General features: G+C 36.0%; 1 protein-coding gene and 1 pseudogene across 8 annotated transcripts in view; one reads left to right on the top strand and one right to left on the bottom strand.

Moving 5' to 3' along the window:
* The window catches only part of SNTG1 (syntrophin gamma 1), a 1086140-nt gene extending 1082583 nt beyond the window's left edge, over positions 1-3557 (bottom strand). For all 8 annotated transcript variants that reach the window (XM_043977923.1, XM_043977920.1, XM_043977919.1 and 5 more), the window contains exon 1: positions 2800-3557. The gene's annotated coding sequence lies outside the window, so the exon portion shown is untranslated. The remainder of the gene's footprint in view (positions 1-2799) is intronic.
* Positions 3558-4219: 662 nt separating this feature from the next.
* The window catches only part of LOC122748115, a 143115-nt pseudogene continuing 125912 nt past the window's right edge, over positions 4220-21422 (top strand).

Raw genomic sequence — 21422 nt, 5'->3', positions numbered from 1 at the left:
AGATTTTCTAAATTTACAACAATTTCAAATAAAATTAAACTTCAGCTTCCTTCTTTCACATTGAATGAATCCTTATACCTCTAATGTTCATACCTGAAGGATTTGGTTAACATTTATGGAATCTCCATGGAAAGTCAAATTATGAATAAATGCAGGGCCTGATCATGAAATGGTCATTGTAAACCATTTTTCTTTCAAGCCTTCCACCTTAAACATATTAAAATTAAATCTTACTTAAATTCATATTTCTTAGGAGTAGTCTAAGAGCTGGAAGGGACTTAGAAATCATCAAGACCAACTCCCTTTCTACAAATAAGGAAGCTGAGGCCCAGGGACAATATTGACTTGGAGCATTTTAACTCTATGAGTTTCAATCTTCTTTACAATTAAGGGCTTGAAATTAAAAACCTATAATATTCCTTCCGTGATAAGATCCTTTGTCCTGAAGTATAAACTTAACATCTAATAGCCTGAACAAGTATGAGGAAAGTTTGTGAGAAGAAAGGAGGCCAGCTAAGTATTTATTGCCCTTAAACATAATTCCCCTTCTCCCACAGTCAAGATGTAATTGTAAACAATAGTTTATATCTTGAATAGAAAAAAGAAGAAACAGTGGCTGAATAATCTAAAACTGGAAAGGATATCCCTTGAAGCAAAAGTGACCCTCTAAGTAGTCAAATTAAGCTTGTAAGAAAATTCCTTGGACTTGATTAAGAAATGTCAGTAAACAATAAATAATAAGCTGCTGTCATGCCCTTAGAAATTAAAAGTACTCAAAAAAAACTTCTCTGAAATTTCTTATGCGAAACAACAATACTAAAATAGGGGATTTAAAATAATCTTCATTGGCATTCATTTCCTTTAAAGGACTCCCAGAAAAGAAACAATATTTCAATAACCTTAATTCAAATACAATTGTTACAATACAAATAACTTGAGTTTGAGTGACTAAGATCAGCAAGTTCCAGTCAAGTATTTTTGCATTTGAAACTTCCAGTGAATAATACTGCAGACACAACTTTCACTTTTTTCTGTTTGATGCACAGATATAGAGAAAGTCTGCCCCTCTGCCACAGGAAAAGGAACTACCATCGTCCACTCACAGGTAAACTTTACAGGAAATAAGCAACATTTTTCTATCATATGCTACCTAGCAGGAGGGTGATCAATCTGATTTAATTAATTGAAAAGACAACATTAGCTCAGGAGATTCAATATCTCTAAAGACTATATAATTCTTTTCAGCTAGTTATTGTGTTTCATCATTACAAAGAAGAAGAAAAAGAAACCACGGTATCTTATGATGACACTATAAGAGTTCTGGGAAGGAATTAAAACAGATGATTGGAGATTTCTCTCCTCAAATGATCAATTATGATTTATACGCAAAAAACTCCAAGTAATCAGAGTAAAAAGATTCCTAGATATTTCTCTGTGCCAAATACACTACTGTCAAAACACATTAGGATTGTTACTTATTTGGAACTGTAACAGCCTATTCACCACCGACTCTCCAGCTAAATGGGTGAGTTTTAGATTGAAAAAGAAAGCCAAAGAGGGAAAATTGAGACTGTGTAAAACATTTTTATATTGGTCCCATATGTTTTTTCTACAAATTGAAAGAAAGGCAAGCCATCGCAAATCTTCATAGATCACTTTATTTTTCCAATGAAACTGGCTGTCCACACTGAGTGAGGTTGGCAAATTGCATCACATACTCAAGATTATAAGTCTATCCTTTCAAGTAAATACCCCCCCCCCTGAAATGAATGCACTCATTGGTATTGATCAAGCTCTTATGGCTATAAATCTGTGTAACTGCTTTCTTTACCCAGTGAACTCTTCATGTTAAAGCAGAATACTTATCAAGGTCAATATGCAAAACTGTAGTTTCAATACTGAAAGGGGAGACACCAGCAAAGAAAAATCAATAAAAAGCAAACTTAATTAAATACTCTTTGAAGTCTACAATTCTGAGGACCAATTCTGCCCCCGCACATCCCTTCCAATATTTCAGTGAGAAACATGCCTTGTAAATCCAAACAAATCGAGACATTATCAAATGCCAAGCATCCTAAAAGGTAAACTGAAGCTATAACCTTCTGTCATCTGAAGGATTTAGTGAGAGCTTATGAGGAGATCATAGACTATAGTGTCTTCAAAGTCCACATAAATGCCTAAGATAAGGTGTTCTAGCAATCAGTTGAATCTCTCTGGAAAGAAAAAGAAAAGAAGAAAGCTAACATTGAAGGAAATGAGAGAGATAATCTGTGTTTCCTTTGCACAGAAAATAGTACAACATCACTGGGGATAAATACCAAAAAAAAAAAAATCCTGGGGGGGTGGGGTGGGTAGTTGAATCTTCTACTTGTAACTTTTTGGGCACTTTATATATGAAGCCCTTTAGAATCTACAACTGCTTGAATATGCTCTATATAAGCTCAAATTAGATAATCGTTAGGGGAAAATAAACATATAAAGAACAAGAAAGACAGATTCTAAAGCTTACACATTAAAGGTTTACTTTACTCTTCCTATAAAAGCACACATATGCAATGCTTTAAAAAAACACCCCAAAACTTACTATGGCTAGGTAAAGCACTTCAAAGAACTTAGAACCAGAGCACTGTATTAGAATACAGGGTCCCTAGTTATATGGCATATCAAAACAAAAACAAAAACACACATTTGAAACTAAAATGGCTTACCTTTGCTGCATCCCTATGAAAAAGATTTGTTTTGTTTATACAATACAAAAATCAGCCATAAATAATAATAAATGATTCCATCATCACGTACTTGCCAATGTGCTGGAATTAGATGTATTTTCGGTTTCTCTAATATATCCTGTGGTTCTATCGACCCTTTGTTTCGAAAAGCTATTTCCAAAACATTTGCAATCCACCCACGAACATCTTGTTTATTTTGAGTATTTTGGAACTTCGGGTAGCCAGACCCCTACCACATAGCCCATAGTTTCTCAAAGCTTCCAGGAACTTCCTCTCTTCTTCTATCTTCCCCTGCTGTCCTTATGCAAAAGGTTTGTCTTGAAGTTGCTTCTGAAAGCTAAAACTCAAAAGCAAGCTAACTCCACCGCCCTGTAGGTACTTGCACCAGGAGTATGTGGAGGGTTACTTTTTAGTCCGTCAAAAAAAAAAAAGTGGGAGCGGGATGGGGGTGGTATCCTGGAGCACCGCCTTTTAGCAGCAAGGACTGAAGAGCCCAGGCATCTGTAGCAGCAACAGCAGCAACCACAGCAAGAGAAGAGGCAATGTAGTTCTGCCTGGGTGGCTACAGCTGTGTCCAGAGGCGCTGTCCATCCCCGCCGGTGCTGAAGCGAAAGGCTTGTGAAACCCCAGCCAGAGCCAGGTCTCCTTTTCCCTCCACAGATGAGAGCAAGTGGTGTATGTATCTTCCTGCTTTGCCTCTCAGCTGCTTTATGGGTCTGTAGGGGATGATTTTTTTCCCCCAAACAGTATTTTTATCGTGCATATTTGGACGACAACATGCTGATCTTTTCCTGATTCCGAAAGAAGATATGTGAAAATAAGATCTGAGATTCGTGACTTTTCAATTGTCTAGAGTTTCCCCTTGTATTGATTGATATGAAACCTTATTGAGAAACACACACACACACACACACACACACACACACGAAAAGGAGGGTGAGCGAGAGGAGGATGAAGAGGAGGAAGAGGGAGGGAAGCAGAGAAAAAGGGAAGGAAGGAGAGGGGGGGTACATAGATATATAAGCGAAAAACTCGGAGATCCTTTTAAAAACTTGAATATATAATTACCAAAATGAAACCAAGCTATTTTGGAACCCTGAGAGCTCTTGAGTACCAAATTAGCGAAAGATTTCAAAAATTTTAAAAATCCAGTATGGAAGCCCTAGAATTCGAATCCATAAAGAGCTTTCTGGTTTCGCTTCAGTCCCCACATAGCCATGAAACAGAAATTAAATGTTACTGTAAAGAAGCAAGATGTCTTGTCGATGTTACATTTAAATGGATCAGGACCTGGAATAAAATAAATCAGGTGCAAGTGGAAAAATCTCAGCAGACGCGGTTCACAAGTCTGTCAGTGCGGGAGGGGAGGATGAAGGAGGAGGGGACCTTTAGGAACTGCAAAATGACTTAAAAAGCCACAAGATTGAGTCTCCCAGGGACTGACTGGTGCCTAGCAGAGCATAGGCTGATACTTGGACACAGAGGGGCGCATGCAAGGGCGCATACAAGGGCGCAACACAGGAAGCCTTGCCTGTACAGCTCAGGTAATGGACCTTTTTGTCAGAATAGAGGAAAATTAAGCAAACTACTCATTTGGTGGGAGGGACTGACATTTTCCTTTTCTTTAAAGTCTGGCCATAACCAAGCTCTTTCCTCTCTCCCTCTCCTCCCACCTTTCTGAAGTTGTAGCTATCTCTAGCGCTAAGAAATCCCAGATCTTTCTGAAAGGCTCGCTTCAGACCTTGATATATAACTTATCCTCATTATCTGTTCCCCACCTGCATTTCTCTTCCAATGGAGTCAGTAGGTAGAGGAGTGAAATTTGCTCCACAATAACGCCGTTCTACGTTAGATATTAGGGTTTGTTGTCCTGAAGTAAGACACGGTGTGGAAAAATTCCCAGAACAGACTACCGATTCAGCGAGTTTGAGCTGTGAAAAGGTATAGGGATGAGAATTTAAGATAAAATACAGAATAAGGACGATGCTGATGAACTATAAAACCTTCAAAGTTTTATTTTATTTTATTTTAACGTAAGCGTGAAAGATAAGGAGGCAGAGCTCCCTGAATCTTTCCACAGTCAGAACTCGTGCTGTTTTCGGCACCAGGCGAATATTACTAGGTTCCAGAGGGAAGCGGAGGAGGAGAAGGGGTGGGTGCAAAGCTTTTCTCTTTTCAGTTATAGGCTGCAAGAAACCTACATCTATCCACTCAGAACACTCCCCTGGATGATTCTTGTCTCCTCTCCCTAGAATCCTCACATTATAGGGTAAAACAACGGAAATTGTGCTTACCTCCTGAATTTCAGTTAATGATTAGGAACTTGTGCTCCCCTCCTCCCCCCGCCCTCGCCACTGGAGCTCTTCTTATTAAAGGGCAGCTGTTCAGGAGGCATCTCTTTTCCAAGGCTCTTCCTGCTTAATATTGAGTATGAGGGGAGACTGATGCCTGTTTCAATTGAACGAAGTTAGCTGAATTCTTCCATGACAAATGTGAGTGAGCACTTGGCAATCCACACAGTAATGAAACCTAGCAGACAGTTTAGCCAAGAGGAAAACAATTTCTTTTATATGTATGTATATGTATGTGTGTGCGTATATATATATATATATATGTATGTATGTATATATACATATATATTTAATTTTCAACCTTACCCCTTTAGCTTTAGCAGAGGTGCCTTCATTACGCCAGAGTGACACACCAGGCAAAAATCCAGCTGCACTATTTTTTTTTCAGAGAAGGAAGACTGATTTCCACGTGGGAAGAAGCCATGCTAATTTCTGACTCATTTCATAATACAGACGCTATGTGGAGCTGCATAAACAGGAAATGCTCATGGAGAAGGAAAAGTTGATTAGCAGTCTACTCAAAGAGTGACTGCGATTAATGGGCACTATTAAAAGCTATAAATGAGTTTCTTTGAAACCACATTCCGGAGTTGCAGCACAGCCTCATTGAGAAATCCTGGCCCACACTGTGTATTTGTTATTTGAACATAACTGGAAAGGGATAGTTCCACTTTATAGTTCATTTGAAAATATGCAGATTGTAAGGCGTTACATTAAATTGATATCTTTTTTCCTCTTGTACTTCATGAAGCATGTGTGTCAGGCAACAGTAGACATTCACTGCCTTCTAAATTGCTGTATGTTATAAAATTTTTCATATGATTTCATTACAAAATTTAAATTCCCTCTCCTTAAGCCCAACTTTAGAAAGTCATGTTTCCCTTGTTAATTGCAAAATAAGATCTCCACTGAATTGACATTCTCTCTAGAGCTGTATCATATCCATAACACCCTCCCACCATTTCTTTTCAAGGGCTGCTATAAAATGTTTCAGCTTAGGCAGTTTACTTGCTAAAACTACAAGTCTTTTTTTTTAATTCTCCATTGCCCAGTGTTCTTCTGACTTCTAAAAATTTGAATAAGCAGAAAATCAAGGTTTTCTTGTATTTAGATGAAGGAAAAAAGTGTAAAGATGTTACTAATTGAAAGCATATGCACTAGATTATTCACATCCAGAGCAACAGATTTTCTCTCCCTTCTGAACATTGATTGATGCTAACTTAGAGAGAGGTGTTTGTAAACAAGAAGAAAGAAAGCTGTAGCATCAAATGGACAGTAAAAAGGTTTAATTAATTTCAACTGTCAGGTCCAGGAGGATTGTATATTTTTTCCCCTCAGAAAAAAACAAACAAAAGCAAAACCCACTCTATATCTACTTTTTTTCTTTGGTGAGGCAATTGGGGTTAAGTGACTTGCCCAGGGTCACACAGCTAGTAAGTATCAAGTGTCTGAGGCTGGATTTGAACTCAGGTCCTCCTGAATCCAGTGCTGGTGCTTTATCCACTGCACCACCTAGCTGCCCCTCTATATCTACTCTTAACTAAGCTTTATTGAGCAACCAGTCATAAAAATTAAGATGACTAAAAGTATATGGATTTTAAGTTCTGATCCAGAAAATGTAGGGACCCAAGATGCAGCATGACAAAAGGTGTTAAAAGTTCAATTTAAATAGAATGTGCTGGGGTCAGTTAGGTGGTGCAGTGGATAAGGCACTCTTTTTTTTTCACTCCTGGATTCAGGAGTACCTGAGTTCAAATACCACCTCAGACACTTGACACTTACTAGCTGTAAGACCCTGGGAAAGTCACTTAACCCTCATTTCCCCACCCCAAAAAAATGAGTAAATAGAATGTGCTACTTTTAATAAATTCATAAATGGGAACAGCTAGGTGGCACAGTGGATAAAGCACCAGCCCTGGATTCAGGAGGACCTGAATTCAAATCCAGCCTCAGACACTTACTATCTGTGTGATCCTGGGCAAGTCACTTGGCCCTCATTGCACTGCAAAACAAACAAACAAATAAATAAATGAATAAATACATAAACAAAGAAACAAATAAAAATTAGTGAATGAATAAATGAATGAATAGTTAGATAGAGAAATGATAGATAAATAAATTCATAAATCCTATTTAAAACTAAACACATGGAAGGTCAGAACCAAGTTGGTAGATGAAGAAACCCAAATGAACTCTCCCATCATTTCCCTCCAAATAACTTCAAAATAACATGTAAAATCAATTTCTGGAGAAGTATAGCCAAATAAAAGCCAGGAGGAGACAATTTTCCAGACCAAGAAAACTTAGCTGGTCAGCAGGAGAGGTCTCTGATACCAGTGTGGGGTATCCCAGAGTACATCTGTAGGAAACATCATCAGTGTTCCCTGGAAGTATCCTCAACAGTGGCAGTAGTAACTTTGGAAGCTCTGGGCCCCAAAATGGTCATGGGTTAAGACAAATGATCAAAAAGAGAGTACTGTGGATGTTGGGCTAACACTGGGGCACAGAACCAGGTGCTGTTTGGAAAATTCCATTGCTCATACACAATTTTGGGTTGAAGTTCCAAAGTGGAGGGAAGTGTTAATGGTTTCTAACATTGAAACAGTGACCCTGATTGTAGTTCCAAGGCAGAAAATTCCTTAAGAAACAGAATTGGCCAAATGAAGAAAGTAAATCCTTGAGAAAATGAGCCAACAACAACAACAAAAAGAACTTGACAATAATGCAAGGGATGCAAGGAAGTTCAAGACACAAACTCAGGAAAAGACAACATTGTGAAAATATCTAATAGCAAAGGCTTAGGTTTTTAAAAAACAAACAAACAAATTTTACACAGTCTCAAGTAAAATCCATAGGATTAAAGAAACATATAGGAATAGAAGAAGAAAAATGAGAAAAGAGTTATGAAAGAAAATTATGAACAAAATAGTTTGGTAAAAGCAACACGGGAAATACTGAAGAAAATAACACCTTAAAAACAGAATTGACTGAATGGTAAAAGTTGTAGGAAAAGTTCACTGAAGAAAAGGACACCTTATAAAATAGATGGCCAAATTAAAAAAAAAAAAGAGGTGCAAAATCACAGTGAAAAAAATGCTTAAAAATTAGAATTGAGCAAGTGCAAGCTAATGAATAGAAAACATGATGAAACAATAAAAGAAAGAAAAAGAATGCAAAAAATAGAAGGAATTTGAAATATTTCACTGGGGAAAAAGAAACAATTGGCCTGGAAACTAGATCAAGTAGAGATAATTTTAGAATCATTGGATTACTCAAAATCCTTGATTAAAAAAAAAGAAAGAAAAAGAGCACAGTTATCATATTTCAAGAATTTATCAAATAGTAACAAAATCCATCTGGAAGAACAAAAGCTCAAGAATATCAAGGGAATTAATAAAAAAAACATAAAATAATGTGATTTAGTCATACCAGATATCAGATTGTATTATAAAGTGCTAACAAAGGGCAGCTAGGTGGCACAGTGGATAGAATACTGGCCCTGGAGTCAGGAGGGCCTGAGTTCAAATCCGGCCTCAGACACATAACACTTACTAGCTGTGTGACCCTGGGCAAGTCACCTAACCCCAATTGCTCACAAAAAAAAAAAAAGTGCTAACAATTTGGTACTGACTGAGAAAGAGTGGTAGATCAGTGGAAAAGATTTGGTACAAATTACGTTATAATAAATGATGGTTACAATCTTGTGTTAGATAAAACCAAAGATCCAAGCTTTGGGAACAAAAAACTCATTATTTGACAAAAACTGCTAGGAAAACAGTATGGCAGAAACTAGGTCTAGACCAACACCTCACAACATATACAAAAATAAGGTAAAAAAGAGTATATGACTTATACATAAAGGGTGATAACATAAGAAATCAAGAGCCTGAATAGTTTATCTGTCAAATTTATGGATAATGGAAAACATTAGGACCAAAAAAGATATAGAGATCATTACAAACTATAGAATAGATTATTTTGATTATATTAAATGAAAAAGCTTTTGGATAAAAAGTTGATGATAAAAAGATATAAATAGGCTGTTTTTAAAAGAAGAAATCAAAGTTATGTAAAAATGGAAATTGAAGGGAATTCTCATAAGTTGGGGAATGAATAAACATGTTGTGGTATATGAATGCAATGAAATACTATAATATAATAAAAAATATGAGGATATGGATTTCAGAAAAAATATACGAGGACTTACATGAACTGATGCTGAGTGAAGTGAGGGGAACCAGGAGAACAATGTATACAATCCAAATATCATTGTGTTTATGATCAATTTAGCTCTTCTTAGCAATACAATGATTCAGAGCAATTCCAAAAGACTCATGACAGAGAATGCTCTACATATCCAGAGAACAAACTATGAAGTCCTAATGCAAATCAAAGCATAATATTTTCATTGGATTTTTTGTTTGTTTTTGTGGCTTTTCCCTTTTCTTCTATTTCTTCTTTCAGAACAGGACTAATGTGGATATATGTTCACATGATTGGATATGTATAACCTATATCAGATTGCCTGCCTTTTTTGGAGAGGGGGGTAACAGGGAGGGAAGGAAAAATAATTGGAACTCAAAATCTTACTTAAAATGAATGTTTACAGGGCAGCTACATGGTGCAGTGGATAAAAGGCTGGTCCTGGATTCAGGAGGATCTGAGTTCAAATCCAACCTCAGACACTTGACACTTACTAGCTGTGCGACCCTGGGCAAATCCTTTAACCCTCATTGCCCAGCAAAAAAAAAAAATTAAATTAAAAAAATGAATGTTTAAAATGCATATAAGTGCAATAAAAATTAAAATTGCAAATAAAAAAGATAAACAGCAAAAATTATTTTAAAAATCAAATAAGTATGATAGTAGAAAAATTTGGAAATAAATTAAAGCAATGAAAGAATTTATGAAAAGAGAACTATTAGTTTGGTAAAAGAGGTACAAAAAACATTGCAAAAAATTCTGTAAGAAACAGAATTGGCCAAATGAAGAAAGTAAATCCTTGAAAAGCAGAATCAGACAAAAGGAGAAAAAAAAGAACATTTATTCAATGAAGAAAACAATTCCTTAAAATTTAGAATTGGTAAAGTGGAAGCTATTACGTATATGAGACATCAAGAAACAATAAAACAAATCAAAAGAATGAAAATACTAGAAGAAAATGTGAAATATCTCATTAGAAAAGTAAATGACCTGAAAAATCTATGAGCAAGAGAGAGAAATTAAGAATCAATTGACTACTTCAAAGTCTTGAAGGTTTTTTGAGTTAAATATACAAAGTACTACTACCCAGATACCTTAAAACCAGAGGGCAATATAGAAAATTAAAGAATCCTCCAATCACCACCTGAAAGATCATAAAATGAAAAATTCCAAGAATATTATAACCAATTTCTAGAGCTTCCAGATCAGAGAAAATGTTGCAATCAGCCAGAAATAAGTTATTCAAATACTGTAGAACAATAGTCAGAATCATATAAGATTTAAGAACTATTATTATAAAAAAAGGAGAGGACTAGTAATATGATATACCAAAAGGCAAAAGAATTCTTTCAGATTAGAACAAAAAATATTCTACTTGGTGACACTGAATACAATCATATGGGGTAAATGGAAATTTAATGAAATAGAGGACTTTCATACATTTTTGATGAAAAGATGACTGCTGAATAAAAAAAAATGAAGTGGAAACAGAAACCTTCAGAAAATCATAAAAAGTTAAATGAGTGAAAAATAATAGGGACTTTACAAGTTTTGTTTACATTCAGAAATGAGAACATGATGTATATAACTGAAAAACTTTATAATCATTAGTGCAGTTCAAAGGAATATACTTAAACAGAATGTATGGTTGTAAGTTTCTTATATTGGTAAAGACTGTGCAAGTGTTCAGAGAAAACTAGTACCTCTCATGTTAGGGTTGATGAGCCCTTTCTGGAGTTGTTTTTCACCTCTGGGGTCCAACCAATAACACCTCTCTTATCTGTGGCTCCAGAAGCTATAGCATACACAGTGGCTACACTCTTAAACTGTGTAAGCAGATGGGTTAAACCATGTTGAGGATAAACAATGAGCCTGAAACCCATCAGGGAGTTGGGAAGGTAAAGTGTCTACTTCAAGCATATGATGACTTCTGCTAGTAGAATGGAAAGATGCAAACAATTTGTTCCAATGGTCATGAAAGTGTATGAAATAGGTTGGTTAGATATTAAGGATTCCAAGGACTTCCACTTCATCCTGAACCATTGCCAGTTGTCTTGGCTTGTTTTGCTACTGGAATCCAATGACTCTGGAAGAGAGATTCAGGTTTACAGATTTGTGCATCTCTACATCACATAAATCCATCTTATTCATGAGTTAAAAAACATCACCCATACCATGTTACTATTTTACCTACATCAAAGTCTTTTGGTAATGAGCAACTGAAAGAAGCATCAGGCGCAGATATACTGGGAGCTATAGTCAAAAGCCTGCACAAAGAAGTCCCAGGACATAGGGTCATCTTCTTACTGGAATGAAGTAGCAATAGAATTTGGCAGCCTTTAGGTGTCTAAGCAGCCTTTTTAAAGGACCAAACTGATCACCTTCTGGCATGAGGAAATGGCTAGAAAAGGTGCCCTAAAAGTTTTATTCTTCATTTTACCCAACCTAAACCTAGTCTACTTAACATGGCAGATGGGGATCCTACCCTGTCATCAAAATACAAAAAATGTACACAAATGTTTGTGAAGATGATTTCATTCAGCATTGGTATATGAAAAGTAAACATGCTTATGAACAAGACATCCAGTAAACCTAAAAGACAAAGAACTCTCTTTGTGAGAGAACTCAGCAGGTGTCACATCCAAATAGCAGCCCAGAGTGGCACAAGATTGGCAAAATGAAGGCCAGCTTACCAAAGTTAGAGGTGGATACATTTTTTGGAGTTATCACAGTGATTGGGAGCACTGTGAAACTGGCATAGATTTTGCAATAAAATTAATCTAGTCAAAAAACTTGTATGCCTCCTGAATGTAGTGAACAACAGGCCCTTGACAATGTGATTACCACTTGCAGAAAAGTACCATGCCACTATCATCAGTGTATATACCATGACAAACCTTGATGATGTGAAATAATTATTTTATTAATACCTGGAGACCCTCATCATCATTGTGCCAAAGGAGAATAAGTTTATAATTCTGCATGACTTTAACATCAGAGTAGGTACAGACTATTAGAAATGGCAGGGAGTCCTTAGAAAGAATGGAGTTAGAAACAGCAAGAGCAATGACCATTTATCACTGAACAGTTATAGGTCTCCTTTTCTATCATCTCTTCTCATCAGCAACACTGTTTTCTATTTGCCTAAATCTAATTAAACTTTGGGGATGCACCCTCTTAACAAACATTGGCATTTAATAGATTGCCATTTTCAGGAGAAGAAACAGACAGGATATGAGTGAAGAAAACAATATGGGGTTCACAGTGCTGGACTGATCATGGACTTACCTCTCCTGGCTAAACATTCTCATTCAGCAAAAGTAGTGGACCAAGGCAAGATGACTACCAGATGACTCGATTCCAATAGCTTTGAGCACTTCTCTGTGAGTGAAAAAGTTGTTGATAATGTGGAGGGAAAGCTGAGCTAATTCATGGTTACCAAAATGGAGCAGTAAAGGAGTGGACAGCTTTTAGAGACCATTTTCTAGCCAGAGACAGCTTAGAAGGTCAATGGGAAAGGTCTGTTGTACCACGCTGAGAGCAAAGCATAGCTCTGCTGCCACATGTGCAAATTCAGCCCCGGACCCCACCAGAGAAAGAAACCTCCTGAGCCTCTGAATTGGTTGAAGCAGCAGCTTCTCCTGGAAGTAAGCTCATGGTCTGGTGAAAGTGCTGAGTGGCTGGGTAGCCAGGATGAGATTACAGAGGTCTTTACTGGCACTGAGGTGGAACTCAATTGTTTTGCCCACACTAGGAATCAGGAAGCAGTCTTGAGTGGTGGCTCAGGTTGGGGAAGGGTGAAAGCTTGCCAGGAGCTAGCAACCACAGCAAATCAGATTTTTTTGTTTCCATGTAAAAGAGCAAGTAGGCCTGGGATTATTTACAGACCAGAGCACAGGCCAGGTAAGCGCAGAATGTGCCACTCCTTAAACTGTAGCACCTGGGACCTCTTGAAAATTGGGAAAATGAGTCCTGGAGATAGGGACCCACTTTAAGAAGTAGTGAAAAATCAAGAAATATGCTAGCAAAATGAGCAGACAGAAAAAGATGCAGACCATAGAAAGTTTCTTTGGTGACAAGGAAGATCAAAATACATACTCAGAAGTAGATAACAAAATCAAAACTCTTATATCCAAAACTTCTAAGAAAAAAATATTAATTGGTCTAAGGACATAAAAGTAGTCGAAAAGGACTTTGAAGATAAAGTAAGAGAGGTATGGGGAAAAATAAGAGAGGTAGAGGAAAAAAGGGAAAAAGAAATGAGAATAATGCAGGAAAGTCATGAAAAAAAAATCAACAGCTTAAAAAGCCAAATGGAAAAGCTCTCTGAAGAAAATAATTGCTAGGGGGAAGCTAGGTGGCAAAGTAGATAAAGCACCGGCCCTGGATTAAGGAGGACCTGAGTTCAAATCTGGCCTCACACACTTGACACTTACTAGCTGTGTAACCCTGGGCAAGTCACTTAAACCCCACTGCCCCACCAAAAAAAAGAAAAGAAAAGAATTTTTTAAGAATTAGGATTCAACAAATGGAAGCTAGTAACTTTATGGGAAACCAAGAACCAGTAAAGTAAATCCACATGAATAAAAATATGAATTGGTCTTAGGCCATGCAATAAAGCAATCCAAATGAATAAAAACATATAGGGTAATATGAAATGTCTCCTTGGAAAAACAGCTGACCTGGAGAATGGATCCAGGAGAATAAATGTGAAAATTATTGGATTAATTGAAAACCATGATCAAAACAAGAGCTTAGACATCATCTTCAAAGAGATTGTCAGTGAAAATTTCCCTGATAGTCTAGAAGCAGAAGGTAAAATATAAATGGAAAGAACCCACTGATCACCTCCTGAAAGTGATCCCAAATGGAAAACTTCCAGAAATATTATAGCCAATTCCAGAGCTCCCAGGTCAAGGAGAAAATATTGCAAGCAGCCAGAAAGAAACAATTTATATACTGTGGAACCACAGTCAGGATAACACAAGATCTGGCAGCTTCTACATTAAAGGATCAGAGGGCATGGAATATTATATTCCAGAGAGCAAAGTAATTGGAATTACAACCCAAAATCACCTACTGAGAAAAATGGAGAATAATCTTTCAGGGGGGATAATGGGACTTCAATGAAAAAGAGGACTGTCAGGCATTCATGATGAAAATACCAGACCTGAATAGAAACTTTGACTTTCAAATACAAGACCCTAGAGAATCATAAAAAAGATAAACAGAAAAATAAATTATGAGAGAAGTTAAAACATTAAACTGTTTACATTCCTACATGGGAAGATTATACCTCTAACTCATGAGATATTTATCAATATTAGGGTAGCTGAAAGGAATATACTTATACAGAGGGCACAGGGGAGGAATTGATTATGAGGGGATGATATGTATAAATCATTTATTTTTTATTCATTAATATTTTGTGGGGCAGTTAGGGTGAGGTGTTATGCCCAGGGTTGAGCAGCTAGTGTGTGGCTTGTGTCTGAGACTAGATTTGGGCTTGGGTCCTGTTGGGTCCAGGATGGGTGTTTTGTCGACAGTGTCACCTAGCTGCCCTATGATAACATCTTTAAAATAAAATTAAGGGGTGAGAGAATTGCACTGGGAGAATGGGAAAGGGAGAGGTAGAATGGAGTAAAGTATTTCACACAAAAGAAGCAAGAAAAAGCTAATGGATTTGAAGGGATGATTTGGGGGATTGGAGGAGTGAATGAACTTTACTCTCATCAGAATTGCCTCAAAGAGTGAATAACATACACACTCAAGTGGGTATAAAAACATATCTTGCCCTGCAGGAAAGTGGAAGAGGAAGGGGAAAAGGAGGGAGGGATAAATGAAGGGAGGGCAGATTGGGGGAGTGGCAGTCAAAAGCAAAACACTTTTGAGCAGGGAAAAGGTGAAAAAGATAAAAAATAGAGTGAATATCATGGAGAGCAAACAGAATGGAGGGTAACAGTAGTAGTAACTGGGAAAAAAATTTGAAGCAGAGGCAAGAGCAATGTAAGATGAGGATGATGACGGTACTTACTTTGCTGGGCTACAGTGAAGAATATTCTTCGTCAGGTATAAGTTATTATCTAAATATTACCTATTATTGTTTTTGGAATAATCAACCTCATGGGTGTTTTGCAACGAAATATACCTTGAAAGTACTATATAAATGTAGTTTACTATAAAAAAGATGAGCAGGATGCCATCAGAAAAAACATGGAAAGGCTTACATGAGCTGATGAAAAGTGAAATGTACTGTATAAAAAATAACAGCAATATTTTAAGATGATCTGTTGCCAATGATTTAGTTATTTTCAGCAATGCAAAGATCCAAGACAACTCTGAAGGAAGTATGGAAAATGTAATCCATCTACAGAGAAAAAACTAATGGTATCTGAATACATATGGAAGTATATTTTGTTGTTGTTAGTTCCTTTTATAAAAGTTTTTTTGTCTGCTATGTTTTGCATGACTGTGCATGTATAACTTATATTGAATTGCTTGAGTTCTTAGTGGGGATAGGAAGTAAGGAAAGAAGATAATTTGGAATACAATGTTTTAAAAATCAATGTCACAATTTGTTTTTACATGTAAGATGGGGAAAATTAGAAAGAAAAAAAGGAATAAAGAAGGAAGGAAGGAAGGAAGGAAGGAAGGAAGGAAGGAAGGACAAAAAAGGCAAATGAAATTAAGATATATGCTGATAATAATAATCCAAAATATTTTTATGATGCCCTGAATGCTATTTATGGGCTAAAGACCTGTGGTACATCTCAACCAATCAGTGCTGATGGAGTCACATTGATTAATTACAAGGGCATGATCCTGTAAATGCTATCATCAACCAATACTGAAGTCATTGATCAAATTCCTCAGGGTAAAGTCAAATCCTCTTTAGGCATACATTCAATCGAAGAAGATGATTTGAATGCCATTTGACCCCTTTCATGTGGCAAAGTGCCTGGTGCTAATTATATTCCACCTGAGATTTACAAAGCATGGAGTTCACTGCTTATAGAAAACATGACTGAAATTTTCTTGGTTATATGGAAAGAAAAGGTCATCACCCAGGAGTTCAAGGATGACTCCATTATCTATCTCTATAAGGAAAAAAATAGGTTGTCCTGTAATAAGCACAAGGAGGGTGGGGTAATTCTCTCTTAATCATTGATGGAAATATTCTTGCCAGATTCCTCATTAATAAGCTAATTGTTACCTGGAAGATGGTCATCTACCCATGAATTAGTGTGACTTCAAAATAGATATGCTGTTACGGCTTGAAAATGACATGGGTTAACACCAAATGGAACAATTTTGAATTCTATGGATAAGTTTACTTATGTTGGCTGTTTACTTTGCAGGGATGGGCACACAGATTATGAGGTCAATGCATGAATTGCCAGAACTAGCTCAGTGTTTTACAGAAGAGTGGGAGAGAAGAGTAGGCTGCCTACAAAACTGAAATTCTACACATTTCTTTTGTTGATTTCATTGTTGTATGTTTGTGAAACCTGGACAGTCTAGCAGAACCATGGCAGGAAACTCCATTGCTTCCATTGGAATTGGAATGGAGTAATGAATGCAAGTCTCAGAGAGACAAACTTATATCCAATGTCCGGGGAATTATCCTAACAATTAGAGTTCTCTAAAGATGGAATGTTCTGCTTTGACATCTCTGTAGAGATCTTCAGATGTTGGACAGCCACTTAGGTATGTCGTATGAGGTATTCCTTTTGTATATGGGTTGGCCTAAATGACTACCCATGTTCCCCCGGCTTTCAAATTATGTGATTATATAAAGATGTTGACAGTAATTAGAGAATCCAACTGAACAGGGCTTCTATTAAGTGCCAATAAGATGATGCATTTAAGGAACTTTAAGTCTTAATGCATATAAATACCTTGTACACCTGGAAATACTATATAATTGTTAATAGCATTTTCATATATCATAAGTAGTTTGACCTTAATCAATGTCCTTTATCTAAATCTAAATCTAATCCATGATGATTTCTTATATTTCTTTTGGCTCTTTTATATAAAATTTTCCATGGATTTCTGACCTTTATTTTTTTTTACAAAGTCCTGAATGTCTTTCAGTTCATCATATAAAAAAAATCAGAATTATACTCAACTATGCTGGATCAGTTATTATTGGATGCAACCTAACTCCTTTGCTATTTGAAATATAATGTTCCAAGAATCATTTAGTCTTTCAGTGCAGAAGTTTCTAGGTCTTGTAAAATCCTGGTTGGTTTTCTGTAGTATTTTTTTTCTTGTTACTCACAATATTTTTCTTTAAACCTTGGAATTTTGAAACTTGGCTATATTCCTGTAAGTTTTCTCTATAGGATATCTTTCAGGTGGTAATAAGTGGATTCTCCTTATTTTTACTTTACTTTCTTGTTCTAGAACTTCAGGTCAATTTTCCAGAATAATTTCTTATAATATTATATCAAGATTTTTTTTTATAATAACTTTCAGGTAGTCTGATAATTCCTCTATTGTCTCTTCTTGATTGATCTGTTTTCCAGATCAGTTGTTTTTCTAATGAGATATTTCAACTTTTCCCTTTTTTTATATATTTATTTATCATGGATATGATATTACTTGTTTTTTCCATTGATGGGATTGGATTTGGAGGGAGAGAATTTGGAATTGAACTTTTTTTTACATGAATGTTATTTTTTTTAAGTGCATGTATTCTCTCAGAGCTTCATATTTTCCCAACTCAATGTGCAATATTGTAAAACAAAAATATCATCTCCATTTTCCACCCACGTGATTTTTATTGTTCCTTTATATTTTGATAACCTTTGAAGGATAAGGGAAGAGGTAAATTTTCTGTACACCTAAATATTATTTTTGTATCTTCATGGATATAAAGATAGATGTCCTCTTAACCCCTATTTTTTGCCATCCCTGACTGCTTTTCCATTGGATTCCTAGTGATATGACTGCTACTTTCCCATCTCTACTACTTTCATCTTCCCCCGAACCCCATAAAATAGGTGCCCCCTAATAATCTGTCCTCATGTATTTTATCTTCTTTCTATTGTCAAGCAGCAATGCACTCTGATGGAGAGACAAAAAGTATGTGACAAGATAAACAATTACCACTACCACTTACCCTCAATCTCTGGTGGAGAAAGGCTTGGACACTGAACCCAAAAGTGCTAGGAATAGCAATAATCCACCCACCCATGTGAAAGTTTCTACTTCTAGCCTAGCCAGATGAGACTTGTCAACTTCCTCTTGAGGTGTTACAGTCATAATTACTCAAGAAAGAAAAACAATGCTCTCAATGCCAGAGTCCTTGCCATTGTAAAATGGTTCATCATCATAAATGGATATGGTTTATCAGTCAAAATGACATTAAATATGTATTCCCATCTGCTTTGTCAATGAACCTGAAAGGAGTCTTTCCATCTGGTTTGCAGTTGAAACATATATCATTGTTATCGTTTCATATGAAAATTAAATTTCACCATTAGAATACAAATTCCTTAAAAGCAGGGCCTGTCTGGCTTAGTCTTTATATTCTCAGTGCTTAACAAAATAGTTTGCATATAGAAAATGCTGTTGATTTTTTTCACTCATTGACTGTAGTTTCCTTCTTGGATCTTATTGACTCTGAGACTATTTATAGATGACTAGTAAATATGAAAATGTTATGGAAATCTTATAGTTTTCAGCCTCATATTTCTAACCTACTATGGTAAATCTTTACTGAAATTAACCTCAAAATAAACACAAACAATACTAAAGTTGTTATCCTTTCAACTCCCATCAGCTCACCATCTTGTGAGCATTTAAAGGCTTAAAAGTTTTGGATTATCTTTGGCTATTATTTCTCCTCCTCATCTACTTTCTACCAAATATCAATTATTTTACTTTTACAAGGCCAGCCATAACCCACCACCGAATATTGGTTCAGGACTTTGCTGTCTCTATTTTATAGTCATAAAAAAATCTTCTTAGTAAGTATCCTTGCTTCCAGTTTTCACATTTTTAACCTATCCTTCATACTGAGGTCAACTTCTTAATGAATAGACTTGGCCATGTAATCTTTAATGCCAGAAGCTTTCTAACTGTGTGACCCTAAACAAGTCACTTATCTTCTGTTTCAGTTACCTCATCTGAAAATGTTGGCAATGGTACCCACTTCCGAGGGTTATAAGGACAAAAGGAAGATATCTATGAAGTTGTCTCTAAATAGCAAAATATTAGATAAATGCTAAATATCATTATCATCATCATAATCAACTCCCCATTGTCTACCATATTTAAATTGACATATAAATAAAACTTCTACAGTCTGGATCCAAACTATATTTACAATAATACTTATTTGTACATGTTCATTCATTACCTTTATAATCAAGGTATGGTGTCTTTTTTTTTTTCTTTTGCTGTGTCTTGTTCTACAGTGTCCCACCTTCTGAATCTTAATAGGCCTTCCTCTGCCTAACTAGCACAGTTCAGATTTCACTTCATCCTTGAAACTTACTCTGATTTCTCCTTCAAGATAAAAATGGGGGCAGCTAGGTGGCACAGTGGATAGAGCACCAGCCCTGGAGTCAGGGGTACCTGAGTTCAAATCCGGCCTCAGGCACTTAACACTTACTAGCTGTGTGACCCTGGGCAAGTCACTTAACCCCAGTTGCCTCACTAAGAAAAAAAAGGTAAAAATGAGCTCACATTTCCCAGAATGCTTATGAAATATTTTATCAACACTTTATTTTTGTTGCATCACATTTTCTCTCACTTCTTACTTCTTTGCGATATAGTCACCTTACACAAATATAAAGTTCTTGGATGTATAGATTGTGATATATATTCAACATCTTATCTCTTTTTTGGCTTAGGACCAAGCTTGAAGTTTTGCCTTTAAGAGTAATTTAATGAATGTTTATTAAAATGATATCTGATTCAGAATATGGTCCCTGAGTTGAGGAGGGCAAGCCTATGTGGATGTTCAGTGTAGTGGAGTGTATAAAGTAATGACTCTGCAGTTAGAAAATCAGGAGTTAAGTGCCATTTTTCTGCTCTTCCAGAACTATGTGCCTTCAGGGAAATTGTCATCTTCTTTGTCCTCCATTTACTTGTCAGTAAAGTGAGAGTGTTAGACTAGATGATTTCCAAAGACAAAATGCCTACCAATAGGAATTTTGTGGAAGTTTTGCCTATACTTTTTGAGCATGGAGAGGAAGGTTTCATATGCCTTTGGTCCTGAAAAGATAAATCAGATATCAATTATCTTTTGAAAAAACATATAATTAATGTAATTTCCTAGTTCATTTTAGTAACTACTCTTCCTTCTTTCTCACCTCTGCCCTGGAGTATATTCAGTGTTCGGATGCTGGCCTGACAGACCCATATATTTGCCAACATATGAAGGCTGAGAATGTCTAAAACAGCCTACTCTAGGATGACTGTGAAGTATCTCAAAAGGGAAGAATAATAGACTGAGGATTTCTAAAAGTGAATAAAGTTGAATGTAGAAGAAAGCTGAAAAACTAGAAGATTAAGAGGAAACCCTAAATAAAAGTCTGTCACTGAAGCAGGTAAAAATGAATCAAAAAGACTAAAGGTGAAATGAGTAAAACCTCAAAAAGAAAGAAATTAATAATGAAGGATTTTTTAATATGAAGAGATATAAAACATTAGCTAATGAAAAATAAAATCTGTGATTTCCCTAGAAATAATAGGTCAATACTAAAAATTTCTAGAAATATTCAAAAAAGATTACTTTTTAAATATAGGAATGAATTCTTGACAGAAAACTGGTCTTTTAATGTAAAATTAAAAAATAATAAACTAGCATAATGGAAAAAACACACATGAAGCTTAATTTAGATCATCAGAACCTCTAAGAGCAAGAATAACAGATTTGTAATGCAAAAATAATCTAGTGTGGGGGGATGCAATGTAGCTAAAGAGAAGCAAAGTCAGGTATTTAAAGCCAGCTTTTTGTCCAATGTTATATCTATTTTCTAATGTGTGCTCAAAATTTGCAAATTATGTTTAATATTATGCAAAAGTGTATTTGTGGTTCACATAGTTATAATGCATCACAAAGTCAAAGGAAAAGTGTTTGGGTATGAGGGGTTTATCAGAATGGCTAAGAACTGGGACTAGA

Source organism: Dromiciops gliroides, chromosome 1 (genome assembly GCF_019393635.1).
Source record: "Dromiciops gliroides isolate mDroGli1 chromosome 1, mDroGli1.pri, whole genome shotgun sequence".
Classification (NCBI taxonomy): domain Eukaryota; kingdom Metazoa; phylum Chordata; class Mammalia; order Microbiotheria; family Microbiotheriidae; genus Dromiciops; species Dromiciops gliroides.
The sequence above is the reverse complement of the archived record's forward strand: the minus strand, read 5'-3'. Positions and strand labels throughout refer to the sequence as shown.